A 12386-nucleotide genomic window follows, 5' to 3' on the forward strand; every position below is an offset into this window, starting at 1 on the left:
AAGGTAATAGTTTCTTTTTTGTCTACTTCCCCTCTATGGACTACCTATAGACGAAAGTCGATACTGTTTCTATGCATTTTGTCCATAGTTTGTCTATAGACTTTCTATAGACGAAAGTCGATAAGGTTTCTATTTCTTTTTGTCTACTCGCAGTCTATAGACGGTCTATAGAAAAAAGTTGATAAGGTATTTGTTTCTTTTTTGCCTACTTCCCCTCTATGGACTACCTATAGACGAAAGTCGATACAGTTTCTATCCACTTTGTCCACACTTTGTCTATAGACTTTCTATAGACGAAAGTCGATAAGGTTTCTATTTCTTTTTGTCTACTCGCAGTCTATAGACGGTCTATAGAAAAAAGTCGATAAGGTGTTTGTTTCTTTTTGCCTACTTCCCCTCTATGGACTACCTATAGACGAAAGTGGATACAGTGTCTATTTATTTTTGTCCATATACTTTGTATATAGACTTTCTATAGACGAAAGTTGAAAAGATTTCAATTTCTTTTTGTCTACTCGCAGTCTATAGAAAAAATTAGATAAGGTGTTTGTTTCTTCTTTGTCTATTTCCCCTCTATATGGACTACCTGTAGAGGAAAGGCGATACAGTTTCTATTTATTTTTGTCCATACTTTGTCCATAGACTCTCTATATTATGGGCAATAGTCGACAAGGTTTCTATTTCTTTTTCTCTACTCCCGGTGTATTGAATGTCTATAGAAGAAAGTCGATAATATGTAATTCCGAGTTCCCATACCCCCCGCCCTCTGCGAACGCGATGATATGGCGCTGGTTCATGCACGACGGCACCGCAACCCCGGCGCGGCGGGAAAACCGTGCAGACTGCTAGTCTGCGTTCGGTGCAGCTTCCCCGAACGAGGATCGCGGCGGAGCAGGCACTGTCTGAGTCACCAATGTCTTCCAGGCACCCGAAGGCCCTAAACCTGGCTGCTTCCCGGACGCACAGTTCGCGAAGACCAGGTGGTGAAGGTCAGATGGTGATGATGTGGCAAAGGTGGTGAATAAGTGGCAAAAGCCGGCAGACCAGGTGGTGAATTCACCACCTGGTCTGCCTCTGAGTTGTCGTGGTCTTGCATGTCTATAGATTAACAATAGACAAACATCGTTAATCTGGGCCCAACCCGTGTACGCTGTAAGCAAGCGCAGGTACCGGTGGATAATACTTAGCTGCGTTTGATATAAGCCACTGAAGTTGTATACTGCTAAGATTGCTGTAGAGCCTATTTGTAGACATTAGTACGCACATAGTGTATACCTCCGCATTTGTTGACCACATGATATGATCTACGTAGTCGCTCTCGGCAATCCCAAGACAGTCTTCACAGTTGTCGCACCACTTTTGCGGCAGTAGAATAAAGAAAGCAAAACGCCGATCCAATTGTTATAATAGATGTTATGAACGCCAGCTTCAGCTACAACTGGATTCCAAACAGGCATCAAGCTAACAGCAAAGACACTCGTAATGTTTGTAGCTGACAACGCGGACTTTGTGAATGTGCGATGAACCGATGTCGTGCATGTGGTGTTCGCGTTGTGTGTCGTCCGATTCTCGGATACTTTTCACATTGTCTTCATATCTCGGCTGCGTCACTAACATCGGGCGGTTTTTTGTTGACTGATATCCCGCACTATAAACCCATCAAAGTTTCTCATTCACTTGAAATAGGTGCCAAATTCTCTGAGCCCACCCAGTGTTTCGCCGGCGGTATGCCTGCGCAGCCTCGCATATGAGTACCTCAATGCTGTACTGATTGCTTTGACCTATCATGGGAACAGAAAAGTAGCACTAACATACGTGCGGGCATCACATTTGGCGGTAGGCTGGAAGATATGCTACAAGTACGCTGTATTACTAATCGACGCTGGCAATAATGCGTCTGAAACGTCTGAAGGGCCCTGTAACGGCTTTTACAAACAGCGCATTCATGTTAGCGTTCCAGTCTCATACGATAGCCCACAGCGTTTGTCATGCAACCTGCCAGCGCATTTCCTTCGTCCATGAAAAAAGATGAATTATGGTGATAAAGATGCATAAGCCACCCGTTCCGGAGCGCATGGCGCGCAGGGAGAGAGAGAAAGAGACAAAAAAAAAAAATGAAGGAAAAGGCGCTCACACTCTTCCGAGCGCGCACGCCCTCGGGCGCGGAGCTCCTGCGCATGCTCGGAGCTCTTGCGCATGCGCGGCGGTGCGTCGTCTCAACGAGTGCGCCAGGCACGTAAACGGTTGTATCGGTGTGCGGTGTCTGCCTGAACGTTGGTGTCTGTGTATGCGTGTCTTCTTTGTGGCATCACACGTCAACTACACCGGACGGTAAGCTTTAGCAAATGTTTTGCGTCAATAGCTAATGATTATGTGAGCGCATTTCGTAGCGCGAAGCGGCTGCATGTAGCGCAGGCGACTCGGGTATAGTGTCGGTTTGTCGTTGACATGGTTTGACAACGCGCTCTTGTTCTCGCTTCTACTATACGGAATGTTTTACGGCGAGCGATCGCCGTAAAATCGCCGTTGATTTTAGCATTATAGTTTAGGTGCGTAAAGAAGGTAGTACACCATGTTTTAACTTGGTACTGAGCTACCACTAGGCGGATTGTGTATGTTGGGCAGCCAGTGTGGTAGATCTCATTTCGTGGCGCTTGATCCCGCCTCGATGAATGCTGCGCCGCATGTGTAGTGAAATTCTCGTGACACGCTTTACGTGTATATCTCGAAATTGTGTTGGCATCAAGAATGTTCAGACAGACACGTATAGTTGCCTAACTGCTAACGTACTCGGATGAAAGGCCGTGTTTGCGGGGCATGCATCAGCAGTGTGTGCGCTGCCGTTCTCGCATTGTTTAAAAGTAGCAGTATTTTTAAGGTTCCTGGCAACCAATCTAAATAATTTTGGGAAGTTACCGCAAGCAAAACACGAGACTTGAAGAAATATCAAGCAGAAATCACTAGATTCACCCAATCTATTTATATGCAACCACAAACGCCTTTGGAGGATGAAACCTGCGATAAGCTCAGTCACTCGCAGCTTCGCAACTTAGCCGAAAAAATTGGAGAACAATAAATTAGTCGCTCCGAGAAGCACCTTTACACATTTCAAACTGAAGGCATTGCGTTTGACGGTAGTTGGAAGATTTGTTTTTTGTCTCTTTTTTAAACAGTTTAGCAGCAGAAGTTGTCTTTCGAGCTATATGAAAAGCGTTAAGCGCCTTTCGATGCTTCGGCGTTATGCAGTTTACGTGCTCTTAATCACTAGGCAGCTGCTGGCGCAGATTCGCATTGTGCCAGTCGTGCATGGTATGAAGCCCTTGTCGTGCGTAATAAGTGTTCCGGTTTTCATTACTGTTGCATGTAGTGCCGTCGTCTTGGACAGACTGCATACTATATGCGCTGTACAAAAGAAAATAGAGCCAGATTATCAATTTGGTGGTCTTTTCTTAGTAGATAACGCACAGATTATTCAAATAATTCAGTGGACATTGCATTTGTTCTACCCTTATCAACACACCTAAGAGATCGTAACATGTTTTAGTTGATAAGTAACCTGATCAGTACGCCCCCATTCATGTGCATTCTACTGAAAGTGTGGCAAATGTATTCATCTCGAAGTATGAGAAAAGAGACATTGCAGACTGTTCTAAGCGGAAATAAATTGCAAATGTTAACGTGATTGTTCAAAACTGCAGTCAGTATGCTGAGCATGTTCGTTCGGCACGGGCATATTGCATTAACACCTGAAAAATGTGCAGAGTCCAGCCGGGTATCTTTGTTTCAACAATTATTATTATGGGAATCGTTTGGGATTCTCGCATTTCTTTTATTTTTATAAGTACACTGTGTGTCACGTGAACCTGTCTTGAAACGAAACGTACCGTTACTGGCACCGGCGACCATTACGGTTGTCTAACTGCTTATCATACTGTAGTATAACGAAACATCATAATGGTACTGATTAATATTGCCATGTAGTCTTTAGTCAGAGGTAAACAAAGTTAACTAGAGGCATAAGTGATGAGAGCATATTATATGAAAAACTACTATTGAACCGTAAAAATAACTCATTGTATAGTTTTCCCTCACATTGTTGCATTTGTTTTACGTGTGTCTCTGTGTCTTCCGTGCTGTACTCGTGTGGCCATCAATTACGAACTTGCCGAAGCCCTTGTCAGCTTTATTAAACAAGGGATTCATGTCAGTTGCATCTAATACTACATGTCAAGTGACTGACGTGTTATTCGTTTTATCAAAATATTATGGACTGGCAGTACTTGGCAAGCATTAAACCACAATATTTTTTTATTGCACTTAAGCTGCAGGCGTCATAGATTGCCAGAAAATTTTCATGAAAACAGCCAGGGAAGGCTTGGAAAAAGATCGGGAAATTTTAAAATGGCCACATAGGTATGCTGTCTCGTTATATGTCATACAAAGTTTCCGGAGAATCTCTGTGTTAAACATATTTTTAAAACGTTTCACTTCATAAAAATTGAGGGAAATTGGTTCTATTTATTTAAAAAAAAAAGAAAGTCAAGCATACTGACAAGGCATTTCTTACTCAATATGTTTTTTTTGCGTTAGCTAAACGTCCTGAACCTCGATAGCCTAGAAAAAATTTTCATCTTTCAAAGCACCTTAAATAATTTACTGTCATAGAATTCATTCGAACTATACTATCAGTTCTGTTTCCTAGGAGGTGCATATCTTTCGTGCCATGACACAAAGTGCTCGTGTGGTATTTCGGGTGCTCATGTGGTATACCTAACTTGGAAACCTGTTAGCATGCCCAAGAGGCCTCATTACCTGTAAGAAATTAAGTGACCATATCAATACAATCAACCCATCTGCCTTCTGTTGAAGTTATGGCCAATGACCCATTCATTTAAAAGTATTAGAAAGACATTTAAATGTGTATTAAGCAAAATAAATTACAATCTTAGGCATGATACTGAATATTCCAGTCACGTCTTCTGAAAATATCCCTCTGCACGGGCATACTTAACTACCAGCCAAAGAAAATGTACAGACAGCCCAACTGGGTAACGTTTCAGCAATAAATATAGAGACCATTTGGGATAAGTACATTAATGCATCATATATGAACTTTTCATAAAAGGGAACATACTGTTGCTGGCACGAGCAGCAGTTGTGACTGTTTAATTGTTCACCATACCATGCAAGAAAACATTGTATAAAGGTACTGATTTGTATTGACAAGCAGCCATTAGTCATAGTTAAACCGCATTAAGTATTGACTTAGATGGTTTGAGCAAATATATTAAGCTGCCTAATGAACATAACAAAAAATACACACTTGTTATTTTTGCCTCATTTTGCTGCATCTACTTATTTGCAGCATACACCTGCAGCACCTTTGGGACTAATGACACAAAGGTCAAGGCCAGCCTGGCGACCATGCTTGCCAAGGAGTAGTGTAAATATTTAATCTGTTTCCATAATAGCATAAGACATGAATTTAAGGAATTCATCTATTATATCCAGCAATAAAAACTGTTAATGCATTGCCGGTGCATTTGTTTTATTTTTTGCGCTGCATGATTCAGCACTATATGAATTCTTTCTGTTTATGCAACATATATAAAAGTACAGCTGGTTCAGGAGCAATATTAATCTACTAACGGTAATGCATAAGTGCAGATGAAAAGGAACAGGTGCACATGCATAAACACATTCAAAACGTTTTGCTACCGCATGTAAAGAAAAATGTGAACTAACTTGTAGATAGCCGCTATGGAGTTATGGCCTTATACACTCTTTGTAGACTTGTCTATAAAATGTCTGTGTCTTGGAGTGTCTATAGATTAATGAAAATTCATGTTTGTTGACAAATGTCTGCAGAATGTCATAGAAAAAAGTGTATCGGATTATGAAGTTCTGTTTTTGTAGACTGAAGTCTATAGAATGTCTATAGACTATCTATATACATTTGTCTATAGACATTCCATAGACTTCAGTCTACAAAAGTAGAACTGTATATATAGTTCTACTTTTGTAGACTGAAGTGTATAAAATGTCTACAGACAAATGTCATCTATAGACATTCTATAGACTTCAGTCTACAAAAGTAGAACTGTAAGCCTATACACTTGTCCATAGACATTCTGCAGACAACTGTCTACAAACATGAATTTTAATTAATCCATAGACACTCCATAGACTCGGACTTTTTATAGACTAGTCCATAAAAAGTGTATGGCCATAAGTCTATAGACAGTCTATAGACTCAGACTTTTTATAGACTAGTCCATAAAAAGTGTATGGCCATAAGTCTATAGACCGTCTATAGACAGTCTATAGACTCAGACTTCTTGTAGACTAGTCTATAAAAAGTGTATGGCCATAAGTCTATAGACAGTCTATAGACAATCTATAGACTCAGACTTTTTATAGACTAGTCTATAAAAAAGTATGGCCATAAGTCTATAGACTGTCTATAGACAGTGTATAGACAGTCTATAGACTCAGACTTTTTATAGACTAGTCTATAAAAAGTGTATGGCCATAAGTCTATAGACTGTCTGTAGACTAGTCTAAAGAAATGTCTATAGACAGTCTATAGACTCAGACTTTTTATAGACTAGTCTATAAAAAGTGTATGGCCATAAGTCTATAGACTGTCTCTAGACTAGTCTAAAGAAATGTCTATAGACGGTCTATAGACTTCATAGACAAATGTCTATAGACTGTCTATGGACTTTCTATAAAAATTTTTGTAAGGGCGGGGGCTCTGTTACACCTCTGGAGGAATCCACCACCCTCTGCTGCAACCGCACGTATGTACACCAAAGTTTAGACACTTCCTCTGCAACACATGGACGGATAACGCCTACTGCCTTTGAAATGGACGGTGGCAGCCTGGTCTGCTCCTTCTGCAGACGTGTGATGGTCCGCCGGTAGCTTGCTAGCTTAGTCTGCAGCCTTCGGATGGACGTCCTAATCCTTTTTTGATGGAGAGCCTCTTGCTGCACTGTTGCAAGCAAGCGTAACAGATAAAAATATGCATGTATTAATTAAGCTATGTCTACAAGAAGTCCTTGATACAATACTAATTTACTCGTTACCTCACAATCAACAGTGCATTAAGAGACTTCAAAACACTAAGGTGCATTCCAATAAATACAATCGTCATGATTCACAGACAGTATTCCTAAACAGAGCCACCATGACAGCAATTAAAACTAGATCAAACTTTCTTCATGTCAGAGCCCTACACATGAAGAGTAGGCAGGCGTTGTGCCCCTTCCGGTGGCAGTTGCCAGCCTGCTCCTCGCTTTCCCTTTTCTGTTAAATGTATATATGTGTTCAAAACAAATAAAATCATAATACACATTAACTCATGAAGGTGCTTGAGTAAATAGTGCGAAAATCAAACTATGATGTTTAATTTGAGTATTCATCAAACTTTCCATTATAACAGCCACTATACTAAAGAAAGCCTACAAATCTATTCACTGGCGCTACAGGGACAAAATATTTAGTAGGGAAGTCTCCTGAGCTTGCGCTATATTGATAAAGCTGCTGGCGCTTGGGGAGACCTCGGACACGTCAGCTGCACAAACATGCGGAAGTACAAAATAATTTTACATGCTGGCAGAGAAGTAAAATACCATACAGTTAACATACTGTGGTAAAAGCATTTTCCGCAAAAGCTTATGGGTCACGTGCATTCCAGGAGCTAAAACGCTAACGAGAACATGTATGACACAATTTTGCGGGACTTCACTCGCCTTCACCCTATATGGGGGGTAGTACAACGCAACTGTAGCTGGTGTGTTCACAGATATTTCCTAACTTGCAGAGCAAGAGAACCAAATCCGAAGCATCAACAGTTACCCCCACTGTGTTCTTCAAATGAAGCAGAAATGGTATGGTTTATAGGCCGTAGGCCATGTGTTTATAGATTTCGTTAAACAGAAATCGTCCTATGCATTTACAAAGCTCATGCTTCTGCAGGAAAGCATTCGATAAATCTTAGTCGATTCGTGACATAATGAGAAGTAGTGGGAGAAAATGCGTAGCAGTTTCTCTCAACCACACGATGGTGCAACGCGTGGATACATTCATAGCAAAAATATATGAAAAAATTTACGTGAGAAGTAGAATCACCCTAAAACGTTTTGTATTTCTTGCCTGTGCCACAATCTCAACAGCACGTCCAGTTAGGTATAGTATTGCGCAAAGATTCAGCGTTTACCTTCCAGTTACCGCACATATACTGTCTATAGAAAGGCAATGGCCGACGAGAGTGACACTTGAAATGATAGTTACCATGAACAGCACAACTGTCAGTCGTGGTATAACTGCTGCCAGACATATTCATTTGGCAGTCTGTAGCACCTAGCTCGCTAACTGGCTTGTTGCAGCTAGACATCTCTTGTAGGCTACCTGAAAAATTGCCCGTCATTGCCAATTTGTTAAGTAACACTTGATGTCAAACTCACCTTCGGCAACACGACTTGCCGTAATGAGGCAAGGGTACGCAAATACGCCCTTTGCCATTGGCCGGCCACCTTCTCTAATAATATGTCCAGCAGCAACACTGGCTGGAATTCGCTCTTACAAAAAAATTCTGGCGTAAGAGCTTTTTGTGAATGCGGGCACATATGCGCGCCATATACATTGTTTCGGCCACGATGGAATCACCTTTCCAAACCGGGTGCTCAGAAACTCGTCATCGTTGCTCCAGAGTGAGTTTCTGCCATTGGATTTCATATTAAGGTTCCTATATAGATGTTGGGGTTGGGGAAGAAGTGTTCGGTGCTGCAGCATTGCTTCTGCTTCGTGCAAGAGTAGTGGCATGTGTCGCATGAATTTCAGCAGGGTAAAAACTTTGGCCAGTGATTTCACCGCGCTGCAGGTGCTACGGGGTAGCTTGAGCTGATCAACGAGTGACGCGCCTAAGCGCTGCTAAGAGTCACCATACAGCATCAGTGCAACGTTGTTCCATTGTTGACGACGCTTCTTCGCCTAATGTATGCTTACCTCGGGATCAAAATGCGTTCCAGCAAACAAGCTCTGAGTCGAATCGGCTGTGCATATTCACGCATGAATTCGCTCGTCTGGCTGACCTCCGCACCTTTCCTCCCCCTGCTTTCTCTGTCTTTCGATCGATGTAAATATACACGCTGTCCAAAAATGTTTTTCCCGTACACGCGTAAGCCCGGAAATTAAGGACTACGGATGAACCTCTCACTGTTTGCGATTTTCTCCCTAACAAGTGAAAAGCACAGACAATCCATATCAATCATGACTGATATTCCCTCTGTGAGCTTGATTCGCTGCGTGAATGAAGCCCACAGAGGGAACTCCGAAGCCAATCGCCACGACGGCTACCGGAAGGCTCACTAAAGGCTCACTCACACTATAGGCCGACCCGACACCGATTTCGGTCTGCTGACGCTCAGCGACAGCGTTTTTTTACCTTCGTGTCGGCGCCTCTGTCTCACTGTAACGACGCCGAGCTCTCCGCCGACCATCGCCTGACGGTGAAACAGGAAATGCTCGAAATTTAGGCGTGTACTTCAATTTCAGGCTATGGAATCCACACAGACTCTGAGAGTGGTGGTATCTCTGCATGTATTTCCGAGACCACAATATTTAATACTTTAGCAGACGAGGATGACTGTGTACATCGCGAAGTCATTCTTTAGGAAGGTGTCCGTTATGAGTGCATGCTGCTGTCGCAGTAAACGAGTTAAGCACCAGAAAAGTCGACAAAGCTTACTTCATTTAGCTTTTGTTTCTTCTTTTTTTTTGGATGTTGCGTAGCGCTTGCCTGCGTATTGCCTTATAGGAATCCATGACGCAATTAGTACGGCACGAGAAACGAAACCAGCCGTGGTTGCTCAAGGTCTATGGGGTTGGGCTGCTGAGCACGAGGGCGCGGGATCGAATCCCGGCCACGGCGGCCGCATTTCGATGGAGGCGAAATGCGAAAACACCCGTGTACTTAGATTTAGACACACGTTAAAGAACCCCAGGTGGTGGAAATTTCCCGAGTCTCCTACTACGGCGTGCCTTATAAACAGAAAGTGGTTTCGGCACGTAAAACCCCATATTTTTTTTTCATAAAGTTTACTTCGCCTGTCTTCCGAAGTTTGACTACTGAATAAATTGCACTCTCGGAAACCTTTCCTACAGAGGGTGCTTGAGCAACAGTAAAAAGCAGTAGAGCGCATTGACAGTCAAATTTAATTGGCATTGTCGTCCTGGCGTGCGGGCCAAGTTTTATTCATTGAGCGCATGTCCCCATTCATTCTTAGATCGTGAATGGCAGGCCAAGGCTGAGGCCAAGTGTAGATTTTCTCTGGGTCTGGCTCACGTGCTTTCCCAGTCACTGGGACCTTGTTACTTGCGCTTGCCTGTTTCCTAGCCTTGCCACAGCCCCCTTGGCCCGGCGAGATCTCGACGACGAGCTGCTCACCGCGTTCCTCGAGTTGCCCCACTTTCCTCCGCCGCTTGTCGACGAACGCGTACTACGGGTGCGGCGGCGCCGTGTACCACCACTCCTGGTACTGACGCTCGCTGCAGAGGTGCTGCTCTTGGAATGGCGGCGGCGGCTCTTTCGGCGGCCCCTCTTTGTTCCGCGGCTGCTCTGCGAGGTGGTGGTGGACCCTCCACGACGGCTGCCTTTGCTCCTGCGCCTCTTGGCGTGATGACTGCTGCCGCCATGGGAGTGAGTCCGCGAGCGGTGCCAACGCTTCGGAGCCTTGGCCGCGGCAGGGGGACCATCGCTCGGGGAGGAGCTCTTCGGTAGTGTCTTCCGGCTCACCCTCTGGGGCTTGGGTGCCGCGCTGGTGGACGCGACATTCGCATCGGCGTCGGGTGTCGGTGCCTCAGCGGCCTTTCTCGCATTTCCGGTAGCCGTGGTGGCGATGAGCTTCGGCATTGCCGGCTTCGCTGACCGGGCTCTTGTTTTAGATGACGGCGGGTCCTTGGCGGGCTTTCCACGTGCTCTGTTGGTAGTGGGAGCCTCTTGGGAAGGACTGCCAGCATCGACGGCAGCAGGTGATTGGGGCTTCGTCGTCCTGGTCCTGGTCTTGGATGTGGCCGCTTCTTTCCTGGTTGGCTCCTCATCTCTGGTGGGTGTTGCCAGCTTCTCTGTCCGGGTTCTCCTTTTAGGTGACGACGGGTCCTTGGCGGACCTCCCACGCGCTCGCTTGGTAGTGGGAGCTCTTGGGAAGGACTGCCGGCATCGACGGCAGCAGGTGATTGTGGCTTCGTCGTCCTGGTCCTGGTCTTGGATGTGGCAGCTTCTTTCCTGGTAGGCTCCTCATCCCTGGAGGGCGTTGCTGGCTCCTCTGTCCGGGTTCTCGTTTTAGGTGAAGACAGGTCCTTGGCGGACCTCCCACGCACTCGCTTGGTAGTGGGAGCCTCTTGGGAAGGACTGCCGGCATCGACGGCAGCAGGTGATTGGGGCTTCGTCGTCCTGGTCCTGGTCTTGAATGTGGCCGTTTCTTTCCTGGTTGGCTCCTCATCCGTGGTGGGCGTTGCCGGCTTCTCGGTCCGGGCTCTCGTTTTAGGTGACGGCGGGTCCTTGGCGGGCCTTCCACGCGCTCGCTTGGTAGTGGGAGCCTCTTGAGAAGGACTGCCCCCATCGTCGTCGGCAGCAGGCGGTTGCCGCTTCGTCGTCCCGGTCCTGGGCGCGGCCTCTTCCTTTTTGGATGGCTCCTCATCCATGGTGGTCCACGCTGGATCCTCGGGCCTCCATGCGCACTCGCTGCCGAGCAGCCTGTCGCTGTCTTCTGCCTAAGCGCAGACAGGCAAGCGGTGCACCGGGCCCGCCTTCTGGAGAAGCCGTACCAGTGGTGCGAGGGCGGCCTCCAGCCGGGTTCCGAACCACCGCCGCTCTGATGATGGCTGATCAAACGCGCTCTCGATGCCCGTGTAATGGCTCGTGGTATGGTATGGTATGGTATTCCTTATGCGATGGCGCGCACCAACTGTGGGGGATTGGCCAATATTTGGATGAAATTAGGCTATCTTTATTAAAAACTAAAATTGGTCAAGCTAACTGGAGGAAATGAACAAAAATAAAATGTTTAAGAATTTAAGACAATCTCTTTGTAGCAATTATAAAATCCTCCACGGTCGAGCAAATATCTCTGTGGCACTTTCCAAGAGAGGAGGCTCCTAGAGAAAGGATATTTATAATTGAAAAGCTCAAACCAAGGTGTGTAAATCACGATTCTAGATTTTTTCTTAAAGAAGTGAAACGGTGGCAGAATATGAAAAAATGATCTATTGTTTCTTCTTCTCCACAGACTGGGCACAGAGGGGAGGGCACCAGACCAGCCCTGTGACGATAGAAGTTTAATTTTGGTATTCGACAACGTAATCGGGTAAAGATGACTTCA

The 12386-nt window shown here is 45.0% G+C and overlaps 1 long non-coding RNA gene across 1 annotated transcript; it reads left to right on the plus strand.

Moving 5' to 3' along the window:
- Nucleotides 1–517: 517 nt before the first annotated feature.
- Nucleotides 518–5531, plus strand: LOC129380768 (uncharacterized). Its single transcript, XR_008608940.1, has 2 exons — nucleotides 518–2331; nucleotides 5366–5531. It is a non-coding gene; the product is annotated as an uncharacterized lncRNA (long non-coding RNA).
- The last annotated feature ends 6855 nt before the right edge of the window (nucleotides 5532–12386 follow it).

Source organism: Dermacentor andersoni, chromosome 1 (assembly GCF_023375885.2).
Source record: "Dermacentor andersoni chromosome 1, qqDerAnde1_hic_scaffold, whole genome shotgun sequence".
Lineage (NCBI taxonomy): Eukaryota > Metazoa > Arthropoda > Arachnida > Ixodida > Ixodidae > Dermacentor > Dermacentor andersoni.